Genomic DNA, 20,024 nt, shown 5'->3' with positions numbered 1-20,024 from the left:
CCCCCCTTCTTCCCTTTTTTTTTCCAAAAACAAAAAATATTTTTTCCTAAAATATCCATTATAGAACCTTAATATAATAAGCAACAGTGAAATATAACTGCGTACCCTTTAATTAAAGAGGATGCATTGTGGGGGAAATAAAGAAAACTGAAATTTGTAAGGTTAACTCGCATATTTTACACTGTTTCCTTATCTTAGTGTAATAATGTAAACGTATATAGCACCTGATACAAAAATAGTAAAATAAAGTATCATCTTTCTTAGAAAATAAAATATCATCTTTCTAAGAAAATAAAATATTATCTTTCTAAAAAATATGTAAGTACTAATTGTCTTACACAGCTAAAGACTAATTAACTGAGGTATACATAAGTAATGTATGTGTAAAGACCAAGTAAATGAGGTATACAAAGGGTGGTCACAGACGATTTTTTGGGTCATTCTTACTTCGTGTCCTAGTGCTCATTACACGGCGTGAGTTGCCAGAGACTGGACACAGAAAACCTCAGATATTATGGCCGCCACACGTCCATGAGACCGCGACATTTTCAGGTAATCGTGAGTTATCAAAAGTGCCCAGACCCGGGATCGAACCGGGGACCTTTAGATCTTCAGTCTAACGCTCTCCCAACTGAGCTATCTAGGCTTCTTTGAAATTTTGTTTCCATTGTATTGAACATATCATAATTTTTTCAATAACGTCTATGAATTCGGTGATATTGCTAGGACAAGGAATTCTCAGTAACAATAGCAAATAGACTGTTTATATGCTAGTAGTAACCCCCTTCGAATTTCTAACCTTCAGTCTTATTTCCCATCCAACTCCTAAATAAAATAGTTATGTAACAATATTAACTCCCCTCCAATTTTAGCAACCCTTCTAATTTTTCCCTCTAACTTCGAAAAAGAATGTTTTTGTAACGTTTTAAACTCTCCTCCAATTTCTAAAACCCTTTCTAATTTTCTTTCTGACTTCTAAATAGATTATTAAGCTCCTGACCAGTTTTTAACTCTCCTCCCAGAGGCCATTCTAACTTCTCAGTAAAATGCAATTATCACAATGGTTAATACATTGTGTTTAGTTTCTGTTGGAATTTGCTTTATTTTGATAACTGTAATTAGTACCAAAGATAAGATATATTTACCGCTTTCTTGTTGCTAAGAAACAATTATTATGGAAGGAAGATTAGTTGGTGGAAATTCGCAGCAGGATGAGATTTGAAATAGGAAGCGCTTGTGAGATAGAACTAATTTCCTCTCTCTCCTCTGACAGAGCTGTAGCATAGTACGAGATCTTAGCTTGTCCATCTGCCTGTCTCTCTCTTTCCTTCTCTGACTGAGCTGTAACATTATTGCGAGAGCTCTTTCTCTATCTCTCCACTCTCTCCCTCCCTCCCTCCCTCCCTCCCTTGGTGAACTACTCCCTAATCCACCAGAAATTACACTGGTATGCGCACCATCCTGTACTTTAACCCAATCTCAGGAGAGAGAGAGAGAGAGAGAGAGAGAGAGAGAGAGAGAGAGAGAGAGAGAGAGAGAGAGAGAGAGAGAAATGGCAACAAAATTAATAAATGAATAGAATAATATGAGTAAATAGAAAAAAATAATAAATGAAAATAAAAATAAAAGAACATTGTATATAAATTCTAAAAGAACATGTAATTACATTAGTATTAAATGTCAAAAAAAAAAAAAAAAAAATATATTATCATATAATATATTATATATATTATATATATATATATATATATATATATATATATATATATTTATATGTCATATATAATATATTATTTATATATTATATTATATATATTATATATGTAATTATATAGTGACAGAGTTGTCCCAGAGACCGGCGTGAGTTGCCACTTTTTCCTTTCCTCAGACTGGACGCACTATGGACACGGTAACCCTCCTGCATATCATGGCCGCCACACGTTTCACGAAGATCCTCCGGCCATTACAGCAGTCCATCTGACAGCGACATTTCAAGTACCCGTGAGTTGTCAAAAGTGCCCAGACCCGGGATCGAACCGGGGACCTTTAGATCTTCAGTCTAACGCTCTCCCAGCTGAATTATCTAGGCCTGTTTAATATTATCCATTGTACTGAATATATCGAATATTTTTTAATGGTGTCCATGAAATCATATATACTGGTAGGACAAGGAATACGTAGTAACAATAGCGATTAGATTGCTTGTGTGCAAGTATTAACCTCCTATTTTCTAACCTGCATTTTTATATCTCTTCTAACTTCTAAATGGAATGGTTATGTAACATTTATTAACGTACACGCAATTGTCTAAACCTTAAAAATTTTCTTCGTACTTCTGAAATTTATGTTTTATAACAATATTTTAAACTCCTCCAATGTCTAAAACTCCATTCTAATTTTATTTCTAACTTCTAAAAAGACTATTAACCTTCCATCTTCCTAACCCTAATTCCTGCATCCATTCTAACTTCTAAGTAAAATGTAATTATCTCATTGGCTGATATAATTATTTAAGTTTCTGTTGGAATCTGCATTGTTTTGATCATAGGAATTAGAACCATATATATATCATGTTCAGTGCACTTCTGTTCCTATGAAACAATTAATTATGGAAGGAAGATTAGTTGGGTGGAATTCGCAGTGGTATGAGATTTGCAACATTGCGATTTTGTGCTGAAAATAGCGAGCGGTTGTGAAAGTTAATTTCCTCTCTATCTTTCCCGCCTCCTCCTCCAATTAGGCTGTAGCATAGTCCGAAATCTTATACTGTGTCTATTTTTCGTACTTTGAGCTGTAGAGCGTGACATTTTCAGGTAGCCATGAACTGTCAAAAGTGCCCAGACCCGGGATCGAACCGGGGACCTTTAGATCTTCAGTCTAACGCTCTCCCAACTGAGCTATCTAGGCATATTGAAAGATAAGTTTTCCTTGCATTGAACATGTGTAATATTTTTTCAGTAGTGTTCAAGAATTCGCTGATATTGGTAAGACCAGGAATGCTTAGTAACAATAGCAAATAAAATGCTTGTGTGCCAGTATTAAACTCCTACTTTCTAACCTCCATTTTTATTTCATCTTTCAATCTGTAAGTAAAATAGTCACGTAATAATATTAACTCCCCTACAATTTCTAACAACTTTTCTATTTTTTTTCTTCTAATATCTAAATAGAATGCTTTAGTAACAACATCTTTAACTTTCCTCTAATTTCTAAAACCCCTCATATCTAACTTCTCTGTCTTCTTTGATCTCTAGTACAGTGAGATCTCTCTCTCTCTCTCTCTCTCTCTCTCTCTCTCTCTCTTTTGATTGAGCTGTACCATATAGCGAGATCTTAAGACTCTCTATCTTTCCTTCACCTCCATCGAGCTCTTAGCCTGCCTGTCTCTCTCTCTCTCTCTCTTTCCGTCTCCTCCTCTGATTGAGCTTTAGCATAGTGCGGGATCTTTGTCTATCTCTCCCCCTCCCGACGCACTACCTCCCTTGGTGAACTACTCCCTAATCCCGCAAAAGTTACCCCGGTGTAAACACCTGTACTTAGTCCAATCTCAGGAAAGAAAAAACTGGCAACTCATATTGGACTCTGGGGGACTCCGATTCGCTCCGAGTGTTGAAGGCAGCAAAATAGATAAATAAAATAAGTAAACAAGATAATAAATGAATATGATAAGAATAAGAATGAATTAAAATTAAAAGAGCATTGTATAGAAACCCTAAAAGCACAAAACTTGTAAACACATGAGAATTAAATGTAAAAAAAAAGTAATAAATAAAAAAATATAGAAATAAAGAAAATAATAATAAAATAAATAAAACAATGAAATCGGAGTTGTCTTGAGTCCAGTATGAGTTGCCAGTTTATTTTTTTTTTCTTTCCTGAGACTGTTGCACAGAAGTCCATCAGACTGACATTTCAAAATACCCTTAAGTTGTCAAAAGTGCCCAGACTCGGGATCGAACCGGGGACCTTTAGATCTTCAGTCTAACGCTCTCCCAACTGAGCTATCTAGGCCTACTTATGCAATGATTTCGTAATACTGAACATATCGAATATTTAAATGGTGTCTATAAACCCCGGATATTGGTGGACAAGGAATGCTTAGACATTAGCAAATAAATTTTTGTGCCGTTTTAAAACCCCTTCTTTTTTTTTCCCTCAAATTTCTAAAAAATGTTTTTGTAACAAAGTTTTTAACTTTTTTCTAATTTTTTCAACTTCTAAAAAATTTTTAAACCTCCGTCATCTTTCAAATCCTCTTCCTGTCCCTTCTAATTTTTTAATAAATATAAATGTACTTTTTTAAGGTTCTGTTGGAATCTGCATTATTTTGATCACCAGAATTAGTATCAAACATTAAATATTATATTTAATGCATTTAAATTTATTATGTAAGGAAGATTAATCGGGTGAAATTCTCAGTGGCTTTAAACTAGGGGGATTTTTTTTGTGACAAAGCGAGCGGGTTGTGAAACAGAGTAATTTTCTCTTTCTCTTTCCCCTTCCCTCTCTCTCTCTCTTCCCTCTCTCTCTTCTCTCTCCCTCTCTTTCTCTCTCTTTCTTCTCTCTTTCTCCCTTCTCTCCTTTTTCTCTCCTACCCCTAGGGGAAAATACCCCTTTAAACCCCAAAAAATTTCATCTCTGTGCACCCTTAGAAAAAAATAGAGAGAAGAGAAGAGAGAAGGAGAGAGAGAGAGAGAAGAGAGATTTTATATAATTATATATATATAATTTTTAAATAATATATATAATATATATTTATATATAAATAAAAAAAAAACCAAACCTATGATTATTATTTATTATATATATAATATATATTATATATATAATAATATTAAAATATATATTTTATTTAAAATAATTTTGGGTTTTTTTATATTATAAAATATATATTTTATAATTTTATATTTATAAATTTAATATAATATATTATATATTTTTTTTGTGTTTTTTTTTTTTTTTTTTTTTTTTTTTTTAAAAAAAAAAAAAAAAAATTTATTATTATATTATATTATATTTTTTTAAAAAAAATATATATATATTATTAAATATTTTATAATAATATATATTTTTTTTAAAAAATTTAAAAATATATATATATAATATATATTATAAAAATATTAATAATTTTTTAATATAAAATAAAAAAAAAAAAAAAAAAAAAAAAAAAAAAAAAAAAAAAAAAACCCCAGAGAAAACACACACACACCCCCCCACAAAAAACAAAAAAAAAAAAAAAAAAAAAAAAAAAAAAGGTTTTTTTTTTTAAAAATAATATTATATATATTTAAAAAATATATAAATAATTTAAAAATATAATTTTTTTTTTTTTTTTTTTATAATTTATTATATATATTAATATTTTATATATTAATAAATTTTAAAAAATTTTTTTATTTTTTTATTTTAATTTTTTTCCATATGTTATAAGTTTTTACTATTAAAAAAAAAACCCCCCACTTTTTTTTTTTTTTTTTTTGGGGGGGACCCAAACAAAAAACAAACAAACCCAAAAAAAAAAAAAAAAAAAAAATTAAATATTAAAATTATATTAATATATTATATATATAATTTTATAAAATTTAAAATTTAATTTTAAATGATAATAAAGATAAAAGTTATTTTTTTTTTTAAATTTTTTATATATTAAAAACCCTTATTTTTTTAATATATTTAATTTTTTTATTTTGGGGATTTTATCCATATTCAAAAAACCTTGGGGGGGGTTTTAAATTTTTTGGGAATTTTTATTTAAATAATTTATTCATCAGTTTTTTTTGTAAAAATTTTTTTTTTTAAAAAAATTTTTTTCCCATATTTGTTGACCCGGGGTGGGACCCCTTTCTCCCCAACCCCTTTTTTTTCCCCGTCTTTTTACAACCCTTCAGTTCCCTAATAAAATTTTATAAATATATAATATACATATACAGTATATATATATATATATATATTATATATATATATATATATATATATATATATATATATATATATATATATATATATATAATGTATGTGTGAATACACACGCGTGTTTATTCATTTTTCTATATCTATCTATCTATTTATCTTTCTGTCTATATGTCTATCAGTTTATCAGTCTATCTATTTATCTATATATATTTTTTATGTCTGTCTGTCTTTTTGTGTATGCATGTGTGTGTGTGTGTGTGTGTGTGTGTGTGTGTGTGTGTGTGTGTGTGTGTGTTTGTGTGTGTACGCATATTGTACTAAGATTTATTTACAAACGTACACATATATGAATTATATATATATATATATATATATATATATATATATATATATATATATATATATATATTATATATATATATATATGACTCGTACATATCCCTTCATGTACTGAGATCGATAGACTGAAAGATAAAACGTGGTATTTTATACTTCTCTTAACATCCCGTTTCCCGACTATCACTTCAGCGAACTCCATTATGGCGTTTGTTTGCAGAGTCATATTGTATGCTTGCTTGTTCGATCCTCGTTCGCGGCCGACTGGTCTTGACTCCACGGTATTGCGGACACAAGACCTGGCGCCATGGGGGGTATCCGTAGCATTCTCTATCTGTGCAAGTTCGCTGGAGGATTCCCCTACAGCATAGATCGCGGGGCATTCACCGTGCAGCCTTTCTGGGTCGTGTATACCGCGATTCGCTGCCGCTGGTGGGGGGCTGCGCCGATCCATCTCCTGTTGCGGTGTCCTGACCTGATCTCTGGCTTCGACGTGGACAGCATGGCCGACGCCATCTGGGTCTGCACTTACACCCTTTGCTTCCTCGTCTCTGCGCTTTACACGGCCTGTGCGAGTTCCCAGCTGGCGGCATTTTTTAGGATGATGGAGAGCTTGAACCCAACGAAACTGGCCGAGGGAAAAGGCAGCCTCATGAACGACGTCAAGGTACATGTGGTACTTTTTCTGATTTTTATCTCAGTTATGGGAATATCGTATGGCTTTTTTAACATGCCTGTGACTCAAGGCAATGTCGAGAGACACTGGTATATCGTGTCCTATGTGGCTCTTTGGTTGATGGCAGGGATTCCAAGCGTCAATTTGTTCTTACTGTTCGTAATTTTAACATGGGAGCTAAAGAACATGAGCCACAGAATCGTATCTGGAATTTGCTCGAGAAATTTGCCATCAGGGCCCGAGGAGATTCCCAACCATGCGACTTTTCCCACAACTGAAGGAATCCGTCCCCCACCCCCCGCTGTGTCTAAAGTGTTCAGTTTGGGTTTACGCCGCGAGACAGACGAGCGGAAATCCAGGAAACCTTTCTTCAGGAATCCTAACATAAAACAGCTCATGGTAGACATCTATTGATAGTTGAAAATCACCTAATCAGAATAAACGAGATGGTGGAACAGCTTATGCGTTACTTCAGCTTAATTCTTATAGCGTTCTCTCTGGCTATATGCAGCGCCGTTACAGTGTTCTGTTATTTCTTGATCGACGAATACCTGTCCACATCCAAGCTGAAGTGGATTAACCTATACGGTGTTATCTTCGCTAAAGTTCTCTATATCGCCATGAACCTTGGCCCTGATCTTTTTAATGCCCAGGTAAGCAAAGAGAGAGAGTAGTTGGTTATCCCCTCAGTCTACATTAACAGTCTTATCCATTCTTCATTTAGAAGTAACTTTTTTAAATATTTTAGTATCCTTCATATAATTTAACATTTTTCTTTACCTCTTTTGCTTAACTTAACATTTGAGTTACCCCTTTTTTTTGCTTTTCCCCCAAAACATCATAGTTATCGAATACATAACTCTCTATCATGAAATCTCATCTCGTTCCCAGCATCAAAATCACCTAATCACATCTCAATTATTTTCACAGAACCGTAATCACGTACCCCTATCTCACAATCACTTTCACAGCATCCTAATCACCTGATCTCATATCACAATAATTTTCACAGGACACTAATCACCTAATCTGATCTGCCAATCATTTTCACAGCATCGTAATCACTAAACCCAATCACAATCATTTTCACCACCATCTCGGAATCATCATTAACACAGCACACCATCCCAATCCCATCTTACGGTCATTTACACGAATTCACAATCATTGAATCCCATCTCACAATCACTGAATCTCATCTCAAAATCATAGCATCACAATCAGCGAATCCCACTTTACAATCACTGAATCCCACCTCAGAATTATTCCCATAGCATTGCAGTCACCCAATCCCACCTTGCAATCACTCACAGCATCACTTTCACCCATTCCTACCTCAAAACTATTCTCAGAGCACTACAATCACCGAATCTCCACTTCACAGTCACTCTCACAGCATCCCAATCATCGAATCCCACTATACAATCACTCAAAGGACCACACTCACCGAATCTCCACGTCGCAATCACTCTCACAGCATCCCAATCATCTGTTCCCACTCGTCGTAACATCAACCGTAACACTAACCTCTCCCCCTCTGTCCCTGCAGCGGCTTTCAGATGGGCGTGAGCTACGGCGTCGCTTGCCTGCCGCAGCCGACCCTCCGCTGCTCTTTGCCGTGAGTTGTCCATAGTGTTAGATTCGTCCTTGAATGTTTGAAATTTGCCTTGTTTATTATGGCTGTAAGCGAGACTGCTGTGAGACTGTATTTATTTATTTACTGACTGAACATTTAGTGTCGCGTCAACGTCTATGGTCATTAGCGGCGTATTCAAAATAGAGCGAGAGGGTGGGGTTTGGTAAGGAGGTTATTTGGCTCAATTAGGCGTTGTTTGTGGATTTCTGGAATGGTTAATGGCCAAAACAAATAAATGAGCCAGGCATCAAAGGTCATATAGGATTATGATAAAGCATTGTGGCCAAAAGGATAAACATGAGGTAACGATTAAGATAATTGGACACACAAAGGGGGATGAAGAGAGGAAAAGTAACGGAGGAGAAGAAAAGACCATGCAAAATTAGTTGAGTCAAGGGCTGAAGTCCAAGGTAGGGGTGAATCCCCTACATTGGCCTTTTCTCCGTCTCCTAACCCCACACACAACGAGCAAGGACTAGGGGGGGGTCATATTTAAAAACTGCCATTCCCGGAATTTTTCGGGCAAAATTCATCCTTGTAATATACTTTTTTTTTTTGGCTTGATTCTATGAGGCGTGAACAGAATGCGTGAGGCGATTTAAGACTCCGAGAGACTTGTTTAAGGATCTATAGACATTTCAACTGCTGTGAGACTATTTAAGACTGCTGTGAGTCTGATTTTAAATGATTTTTGGTGGCGAACAAGAGGGTTAGATGCATTTAACTGATTAACCCTTTCCCTTGCTAAAGCTTTGTTGCTTTTTGCCTTTGCCATGGAAAATGAAAGGCTTTATAAGATCCCATAATGTTGAGAGCGGAAGTTTTTGCTGTTTAGTGGAACAAATGTTTTATTAAAATATTTTATATATATATATATATATATATATATATATATATATATAATATATATATATATATATATATTTTGGGTGTGTGGTGTGTTGTGTGGTGTGTGTGTGTGGTGGTGTGTGTGTGTGTGTTGTGTGTGTGTGTGGGGGTTTTGTTGTTTTTTAATCTCTGATGATAGTTAATGCTAAGATTTTATTTTTTAAAATTTGATTTTACCCAATTTGGTTATCTCTTTATCATTTTTGGCGTATTTTTAAAACATTAGAAATCGTATTTTTAACGCCATTACCATTATGTTATCTTTATTTTCATGACACTTCCATTTTTTATTACCATTAAAAGGGTAATTTATTTTCTATTTATCTATAAGTAAATATTTATACTATTATTATAGTTAGTGTTCCCATTATATTCACCTTTACACATACCATTCCTTTAAAATGGGTTTCCCTCATAATCAAAATTTTCACACGTTATCTTTACCTCATCATTAACCATTCTTCAAGAAAAGCCTTTTATTATGCAAAACCCCAAAAAAAGAACAAAAAGAATGGTTCAATTTTTTTTATTCAGAAAACGATTCTTTCCACCCGGGGAAAATTTGTTGCACGCTTTTGTGCCACAGACAGGTCGGGTGTTGGCCTTGCTGGAAAAGGGCGGAATTTTTTTTGGTTTCTTTAAACCTCGCCGAGTAACGGACTTCAGTAAGTCGTTTATTCAGTCAGGTAAAGTCCTTTGGTTAAAAAAGAGTATTAAATGATAACAACGTTCTATTTTAATGTGTACCTATCTTTATAAGTCGTAAAAATTACAAACCCATAATTTTGTGTGATGTTAAACTGATTTTTATAAAAAACATAAATGTACGGAAAGTACTATGAAGTAAACAACCCTAAAGCGAGCTTATCATTTGAAACCTTCCCCATTGTTATTTGGAAATTTAAAAGTGACGCAGGCTCCATTTTGGCTTCAGTGTCAGATAAGGGAAAATCAATCTTTAAAAAAAATTTTACATTAACGATATAATTCAAAATCCCTAATGCATTCTGACAGCTGGGAACTTCACCTCTTGATAGCACCTAAAAGGTTTAAACCCTGGCATTTTCCCCTGACATCTTCCGGCCTTGTCGCTTGAAACCCACCCCCTTTACAGCATAAAGATGTCGTCACGTGCAATTTAACAATTGACAGCTGGGCAACCTCCTTTCTTGACACTTGGCAGGCCCCGGGGTATCCACGTAAACCCGGGGCTGACGCTGCGTTTTGCAAGGGCTAGGGCCGAGGCGAAAAGGCGCCACAAGGGGGAGCTCGTGTCCTCCAAACCCGGGCTTCGCTTGTGATATAGGATTATGCACAGAAAGGAAATTTTTAAAAAGGAAAGCTGTGAACTAATAGATAAACACTCAAAAGCTATACCCCAAAGGTATGGGGACCGGTGGGGGTTTGTTCTTCAACGCCCCAAATTTAAATAAAATTTTTTTAAATTTTTTATTTAAAATATAAATTTTAAAAAAAAAATTATTTCAAAAATTTTGTAACAATTTTTAAAAAAAAAATTAAAAATGCAAAACCCCAAAAAAACCAAACCCACCCCAACCCAAAAAAAACCCAAAACAAAAAAACCCCAAATTTTTAAAATTAATTTTTTAAATTTTTAAAAAAAATTTTTAGTTTTAATTCCAATTAATCATTTTTTGATTTAAAAAATATTAATTTTTTAGTTTAATCCCATCTACTCTAAAAAAAAGCATTCAAAATTACATTTAAATTTTAAATTTTTTATTTTTTAATTAATATTAAAATTTTTTTATATTAAATTTTTTTTAAAAAAAAATTTAAAAAAATTAGTTTTTTTTTGGGATGAGGGATTTTATAGATTAATAACAAAAATTTTTTCTACAAATTAATAATAAGATTATTAAAAAATTTATTTTATTTTTTAAATAATTTAAATTCCCCCCAAAACCCGGGTTTTTTACTCTTTTTTTTTTTAATTCTTTTTTTTTCCCCAAATTAAATTTTTTAAAATTTATTTTTAAACCCAAAAAAAATTAAAATTTTAAAAAAATAAGGAGAGAGAAAAAAAAAATTAAAAAAAAAATTAAAAATATATATAAATAAAAATAAAAAATTAAAAAAAAAAATTTATATAAAATTTTTTAAAACCCCTTATTAATATTAAATTTTTTTAAAAAAAATAATATATTATAATATATATATATATATATTATATAATTTTATATATATATTAATATATATATATATATATATATATTATTATAATATTTAATTATATATATTTTAATATATTAAAATATATTTTATTATAATTTAAAAAAAAATTTCAAAAAAATTTTTTTTAAAAAATTTTTAAATTTACCCACAAACACCCAAAAACCCCCAAAAAGCCGCCCACGCACGAGCCCCCCCCGCAGCACTACCCCCCCTATCAAAAAACCCTCACCACCCCAAACCAAACCCAACCCTTTCCCCCACCCTTTCAACCTAAAAATCAAAAAAATAATAAAATTTAAAAAACCCTAATCATAATACATAAAAAAACTAATAACAATACATAAAAATCAAAAAAACCCCCCAAAAACCCCCCCCAAAAAAAAACCCAAAAACCCCCCCCCAAAAAAACCCCAAAATATTTAAAAAATTTTTTCTTAAATTTTTTAATTTAAATTTTTTTTATAAAAAATTAAAAAAATGTTTTTTTTTTTTTTTTGGGGGGGGTTTTTCATTTCTAAAATTTTTTTAATAAACCCCAAAAAATTTTATTATTTATATAATTAATTTTAAAATTTTTTATATTAAATTAAAACATATAATTTTATATTATCATCCAATAAAACATTTTGGGGGGGGTTTGGGTTTTGGGGGTTTTTTTGGGGGTTTTGGGTTTTTTGGGTTTGTGTGGGTTTTTTTTGGGTTTGAGGGTTTTTTTTTATTTTATTTAATTTTGTTTTTTGTTTAATTTATTGTTTATTTTGTTACTTACTATAAGTTTTAAAAATTTTTTAAATTTAAAAAAAAAAATTTTTGGGGGTTTTGGGGGGGGTTGTTTGTTTTTAAATTAAAATTTTTTTAAAATAAAAATAATTTTTTTTTTAAAAAAATTTTTTTTTTTTTAATATTTTTAGTAGTTTAGATTGGGAATTAAGTAATTTTGAAATTTCCCAAAAAAATTTTTTTTAAAATTTCAATCATTTTATTTTTAATGATAAATAAAAACCCCGTATAAAATTAAAAATTTAAAACTTTTTTTTTTTTTTATAGATTTGGACATTAATTTTTTAATTTTTAAAATTTTTTAATTTATTTTTTTATTTATTTAAGAACCCCCCTTTTATTTTTTTTTTAAATTAAAATATAAATTAAATTTATTTTTTTATTTAAAATTTAAAAATTTTTTTTTATTTTTTTTTTTATTATTAATAGGGGTTTTCCTTCTTTAAAAAAAAAAATTTTTTAAAAAAATTTTAAAAAAATTAAATTTTTTTTAAATTTATTGTTTGGGAAAAAACTCAATATATTAAATATTTAAAAATTTTTAAAAAATATAAAAAATAATAAAATATAAATTTAAAATTTTTTTTAAAAATTTAATTTAAAATAACAATGGTAAAAGTGGGAAAATAATAGTAGTAATGATGAGGGAAAGTTTAAAAAAAAACCAAAATTTTATGTTAATTATGATAATAACAATGGTAGGAAATTTCCCCCCAAAAAAAATAACAATGATAATTTTTTAAAAGGGAAAAATTATAATTCTTTTAAAAGAAATAGAATAATAAAAAAAAAAATGCAGAAGACAACATAAATAATACGACTTTAAAAAAGGGAAAATACACAGTATTTCCCATTTTTTTTGTAACGCTTTTCACCCTTTTCAGTTACAAACGAATTTCCCAGTACGCCAAGGGGAAATTTTGGAACAAATGATCAAGGAAATTTCTGAAAAATTTCAGGGCGCAATGGAAAGGGCCCTTTTTAAAAAAAAATTAACAAAAACTGTTTTGGGAAAAAAGACCGCCCCAGACATCAGGGGAAAATTTTAAAAAAAAAAGGCCCCTTTTTGTAAAAAAATTTTTATCAATCAACCCCGACGTTTAAAAGCCGGAACATCACAACGTTTTTTATTTACTATTTTCTAAGGGGGGGGCTCAAGCGGTTTTTAAAGGTGTTGCTCAGCTCCCACCCGTTTTTCAATATAAAAATGTGAAAGGGGGTTAATATCAAGGATACAGGGTTTCCCTTTTTTTCGGCGAGAAATCAGCGGGTCACCCTGAGAAATTTGCGTATTTCTCTTAAAAATCCTCAAGTTACGGGGCTTTTCCCTTTCAGATCTATCCTGGAAGACAAAATTTAACCAATTTTGGGTTGTGTGGTCGGCTAGTGGGGTTTTTTTTGCTTGCTTGTGGATTTTACCTGGCTAAATGTGGGCGCCCTCTCTGTCAGGAAAAAGCAATGCTAACGATACGCCCACTTCTTTGGGTTTTTAACATCTATTTTCCTTTTGTTTTCTGATTATTTTTTCTTTTCCCATTTTTTCGGGGAGTTCTCATTGGCGAATTTTCTCGAATGGTGGAAAAAAATGAACTTTTTAAAAAAGGGGGGAAAGGGGAAAACGCCCGTAAGGTTTTGGGAAATTTCCCCGCTCTTGTCTCAGCCCCCGGTACTTTTGGGCCCTTTTCATGAGACATACTTTGGTACCTCCAAAACCCGGAAAGCAAGACAGAGGCAGAGGTCATGCTGTACGTTCCCTTTTTATTAACCTGTGGTGTTTGGGGGGGAGGGATATTGAAATCTCCAATGGGGTTTTTTTCTTGATTCTGACGTGGAAAATTAAAGTTTTGAATCGTTCCCTACAAACCTAAAAACCTAAATCTAAAATCTGTTTTAACCCAGAGGAATCAGTAGGATGGGCAAACCACGTGGTCCCTTGGAGCCCCCCATCCCGGGAGCCACCCCAAAGGAAACCCAGGAAAGCAGGGAACCCCCGAGGAAACAGCTGTTTAATCACGCCTCGCAACTTCGTGGTGGGGAAAGACAGGGGGTTCCCCCTTGGAGAGGACTGTGGACAATGATGCTTTAGGGTCGCCCCGGGGCATCATTGGGATGCCCTTTGGGGCCCCCACTTCCGGTTTTCCACTTTCCTCCTGACTCTCTAATCGACGGGCCCTCTGCCCCACTTCGACGTTGGATGGAGGAAAATCGTGCCCGGGCTGGGGGCGTGGCGGCAAGCTACCTCTTTTTTTGCGTGGGCCCCGGGATTTAGTCGCACAGGAAACTTGTGCATATACTCAGTATTGCAGATGGGGAAATATAAAACCCATGATACAGAAAAAAAAAAAAAAAATATATATTTGTACGTCCCCGGAGTTTTATGCTTAATCGTTTTGGCACACGGATCTGTCATTATTTTGATTAAAAATTTTTTTCCCCCAATTTTTTAAAATCATAACCTAGTCACAAAAGCACGGGGACCAATTACTAGGGTTGAGGTAGATAAAAAAAGATTTACGTTTTTTTTTGACATGAGGGGGAAATTTAACAAAAAAGTGACAATAGACTATTAATAATAATAATAATAATGAGATGAAATTAATAAAAATATGGTGGGATGAGTGTTTACTAATGATGTTAAAAATAATAACATAAAATTATGATGAAAATATGATAAGGACAATAAAGATGAGATGGAATGGTAAAAATAATAATAATAATAATAAAATAAAATAATAATAAAAATCTAATAATAAAAAATAATAATAAAAATGGTAATGATAATAATGATACGACCCCCTTTGAAAATATAACGATAATTTTTAGTATTCCTAATAATAGAAAAAAATAATGATGATGATAAAACCCAATAATGATAATAATGATGATAATCATTTTATATTTAATATATAATAAAAATAATAACAGTAATAAAAATTTAATTAATAATAATAATAATAATAATAATAATTAATAAAAATTGATAATTTTGAAATAATGATAATAAACATTTTAAAAAAAAAATAATAGGAAAAAAACCCAATAATAATAAAAAATAATGATAAAAATAAAAAAATAATAAAAATAAAAATAATAAAAATAATAAAAAAAAATAGTAATGATAAAAATAATAAAAATGAGAAATTTCATTATGATAAAATAGTAATGATAATGAAAAATAATGAAAATAATTATGATTGATAGAAATAATAAGGTATGATACTGAAAATTAAAGGTTTAAATTTCAGCGGCTTCGGGACAGCCAAGCTCTCCGTCTTCAATTTCCCTGGGGACGCAATCCTCAGCTCGTTTTCGCGGTGAGTTCACCCTTTGTGTAAATTTCATAATTTCTTAGGGCTTCAGACTTTATAATCTGTAGCCTTTTTTATCTTATTTTTTTTCGTCTTTTCGGGTTTTTTATTTTCTTTTATTTTATTATTATTATTATTATTTTGCCTTCTGTATTTTTTCTCTTTGATTCAGGCAAATCTTTAGATTTCCGTTTTTGGGTTTGTTTTAAATTCATATGATAAATTGGTTTTTACTGAAAGGGGCTGAAAGTATGAGGGTTTTGGGGCTTTTTTTGGTGTTTTTCAAAAACCCTTTTCCAAAATCACAGCAGGGAAAACTATGAATTTATGAAAGAAAAAACCCTACATGACATACACCCCATTCCCTTTTTACAACAAGAGGCAAAAACCAAATAAAAATAAAAAAAAAACAAAAAAAAATAAAAACCCAAAACCATAAAACCCATAAACCCAACCCCAAAAACAACCAACCCCTGCCAATAAAAAAACAACAAACAACACCCTAATTTTAGTCCTGCTTCTCCTCGAAAGGGAATCGGTTTCCCAGACCTGCAGAGCGCCCCCTGCCCGTTTCCCTGTTCTTGGGGTTTTTCTCCCCAGTCGCCCCTTTCTGCAGCGGGCGGTGAGAGACCCTCTTTTAAATTTGGGCGGTATTGTTGATTTGGGGAAATTTTAAACATCTTTTTTCCTGCTGTTTCCGGGGCCTTGGGATTCATTTTTTGGTAATAATGAATGTGTATTTTTTAAGAAAAGGTGTATTTTAAAAAATTAGATAATGTAACATATCATTTTTCATTATAGATTGATAGGTTGTCTATATATATTTTTTTTTTGATTATCTTGGCATGATTTTTTTTTTTTTTTTTATTTTTACACCTTAGAAATGCATAATCTATATCGGAAAAATTTTTCAATACATTTTTTTTTTTTTCCTTTGGATCACGTTCATTCGTTTTTATTATGTTATTGGGTTGAGGGGAAAATAAGAGATATTTTAAAATCCGAGGCCCCTTTAGTAAAATCTTCCACACACACCCAAATATAAAATATTCACACACGTAAACACAATGTAGTATATATTATGCCCTTGTTGGGATGAAGTATGTATGATGCATTATGTATGTATGTATGGGATGTATTTTCTGTATGTAAACTATATCTAATCTAACTATATTTAATCTTCTAAAATTGTGTATGTTTTGGGGTGGGGTACATTATATATACTAAATAGGGGATAGATGATAGGGTATATATAGATTTTAGATACATACCAAAATTGCCTACTATATACATATATATTTCACATATATGTTGTATTAGGGATATGTTTTGTTATAGGGATTTTTATACATCTGTCTATTCTTTTTCTATCTTTCCCCCTATAGGGACCCCACACAAACACACCCAAACACACACACAATATATATATATAAATAATATAAATTAATGGGGACACACACACACACACAGATATATATATATATATAAAATAATATATTATAAAATATATATATATAATTTTATATATATATATATATAAAATTTTATGTATGGGAAAATATATAAAAAGATTATATATTTTTATATTTAATATATATTATATATAAAATTATATATTTTAGATAAAAATATAAATTTTATAAAATTTTGGGGGTGTGTGTGTGGTGTTGTTGTGTGTTTGGGTGTGTGGGGGTTTTTGTGTGTGTGTGTGTGTGTGGTTTTATGTAAAGAATATCTATCATCCAAAATTTTGTGTGTGTGCGTATTATATATAAGAAGATAGATAAAGATAGAGAAAGAGATATTAGATTTGTGATAAGATATAGATCATAATACAACAATATCCAAAATTAAAACACACAATATGTAAATAAAACACATATAGGTTTTAATTTTGCTATATGTATGCAATGTTTTGTATGTATGTATCTATTTATCTATCTATATCTATCCCCTATATCTATCTATCTATATATGCATCCACACACAATATAACATCATATATGTATAATTTTAAAATATATAATATATATATATATAAAATATATATATATACATATTATATTTTCACCCCACACAAACACACACATATAATATATATATATGCCAAACTATCTATCAAAGTTTTGGGTGGCGTGTGTATATATATGTGTGTGGGTGTGTGTTTTGTGTTTGTGTGTGTGTTGTGTGTGTGTGGTGTGTGGTTTTTGTGTGTGTGTGTGTGTGGGGTTGGGGGGGTTGGGTGGTGTTTTTTGGGGGGGGGGGGGGAAAAGTTTTTGAGGGATTGGGCCTGAAAGGGGGGGTGGGGTTTTGGGTTTTTTTGGGGGGGGGGGCCTTTTTTGGGGTTCGGGGGGGGTTGGGGCTTTGCTGGGAAAATTTTTTTATTTACTAGGACTTCAGAAAAAAAGGAAACCCCCCCCCCTTTAAAAATTTTAAAAAAACCAAAAAAAAAAAAAACTTCCTAAAATAAAAAATAATTTAAATCAAAAAAAAAAAACTACAAAAGTTCATTTAAAGCCCAAAAAATTAAAAACCAAATATAAATTATTTAAAAATATTTATAAATATTTAAAAAATTTTTTAAATTATTTTATAATAATATATTTAAAAAATTATAAAAAAAAAAAAATTTATAAAAAAAAAAAAACAAAAAAAATAAAAAAAAAACCCCCCCCCCCCATATATAAAATATTAAAAAAAGATTTAATAAATTTTTAAAATAAACTATTAATTAAATAAAAAATTTTTCAAATTACTCTAATATTTATTAAAATATATAATTATATTTTATAAATAATTTTTTAAATTAAGGTGTTTGGGGGTTTTTTATTGCGAATTTTGGGGGGGTTTTTTTGCGTGTGGGTGTGTTTTTTTGGTTTTCCCTTTTCTTTTAGGATATTAATTTAATGGCCCAAAAAAGGAAAAATTTAAAAAATTAAATAATATATTATATTTTTATTTTATTAATCTATTTAAATTTTTTCCAAAAATATAAATATTTAAAATTTTAAAAAATAAAAATATATAATAAAAATAAATATATATATTAAAAATTTAATAGTTATTATATTATAATATATAAATAAATCATATATCCTATATAATAATTATTAAATAAACCCTATCCAAATTTAATTATACAAAAAAAAGGAAAAGCCAAAATATAAAGTTTGGGGGTTTTGGGGGTTTTTGGTTTGGGGGGGGTTTTGTTGGGTTTTTTTGGGTTTTTTTTAAAAGGGGGGAAAAAATTATTTAAAAAAAATTTTAGTTTTATTTTAAAAATTTTTTTTTCATTTTTTAAGTTTAAAAAATAAAGTTTTTTAAAAATTTTTCTAAAAATTATTTAAAAAAATTTTTAAAAAAAATTTTTTTTAAAATTTTTTTTTTGTTTTTTTTTATTTATTTTTTTAAAAAATTTTTTTTTTTTTATTTATTTATAATTTTACCAAAAATTTTTTCTTATTTATTATTTTATTTTTAAATTTTTAAAAAATTTTTTTTTGATTTATTTAATTATTTTTTTTATATTATTAAAGTTTTAAAAAATTACAAATTTTCCTTTTTAAACAATTCCCCTTATTTTTTTAAAAAGCCCTTTTCCCTATAACAAAATTTATTTAAACCCTAAAAAATTTTTTCATTTCAACAAAATATTGAATTACATTTATAAAATTTAAAAATTATTTATAAATATTGAAAATTTTTTTTTTACAAACCCCCCTTTTATAAAATTTAAATTTTTCTAAAAAATAAAATTTTTTTTTTATAAAATATTCCCTATATTTTAAATAATATTTTTAAAAATTTTTAAAATATTATATTAATTTAAAATTTTTTTTAAATTATTCTTACTAAAAAATATTATAATATTTTTAAAATATTCCACATTTTTCTTTAAATTTATAAATATTTATAACAATATTAAAATTTTCTCATAACAATTATATTAAATTTATAAAATATTAAATTTTTTTTAAAAAATATTGATATTTTTTTTCCCCTAAAATATTAAAATTTATTTATTTAAAAAAATTTTATTTTTTCTTAAAAATTTTTTAATATTTCAACAAACCAAATTTACCTACTAAAATATTCCAATTTTATTTAAAAATTCCCCTATTAATTTTAATAAAATTTTAATTTTAAAAAAAATAAAAATTTATTAATTTTATAAAATTTATTTATATTATAAAAATAAAATTTTATTTTAAAATATTAAAAATTTTATTACTAAAATATTGACTTTTCATTCTCCAAAAAAATTTAAAAATTTAACAAATTTTTTTATCAA

General features: G+C 29.7%; 2 non-coding genes across 2 annotated transcripts; both read right to left on the bottom strand.

Annotated features, from left to right (window-relative positions):
* Positions 1 to 573: 573 nt before the first annotated feature.
* Positions 574 to 646, bottom strand: Trnaf-gaa. The gene has a single exon. It is a non-coding gene; the product is annotated as a tRNA-Phe (tRNA).
* A 2,188-nt stretch (positions 647 to 2,834) lies between these two features.
* Trnaf-gaa lies at positions 2,835 to 2,907 on the bottom strand. Its single transcript has one exon. It is a non-coding gene; the product is annotated as a tRNA-Phe (tRNA).
* Between the last annotated feature and the right edge of the window lie 17,117 nt (positions 2,908 to 20,024).

Source organism: Penaeus monodon, chromosome 35, assembly GCF_015228065.2.
Source record: "Penaeus monodon isolate SGIC_2016 chromosome 35, NSTDA_Pmon_1, whole genome shotgun sequence".
In the NCBI taxonomy this organism is placed as follows: Eukaryota; Metazoa; Arthropoda; class Malacostraca; order Decapoda; family Penaeidae; genus Penaeus; species Penaeus monodon.
This window is presented reverse-complemented; position numbering and strand designations above follow the sequence as displayed.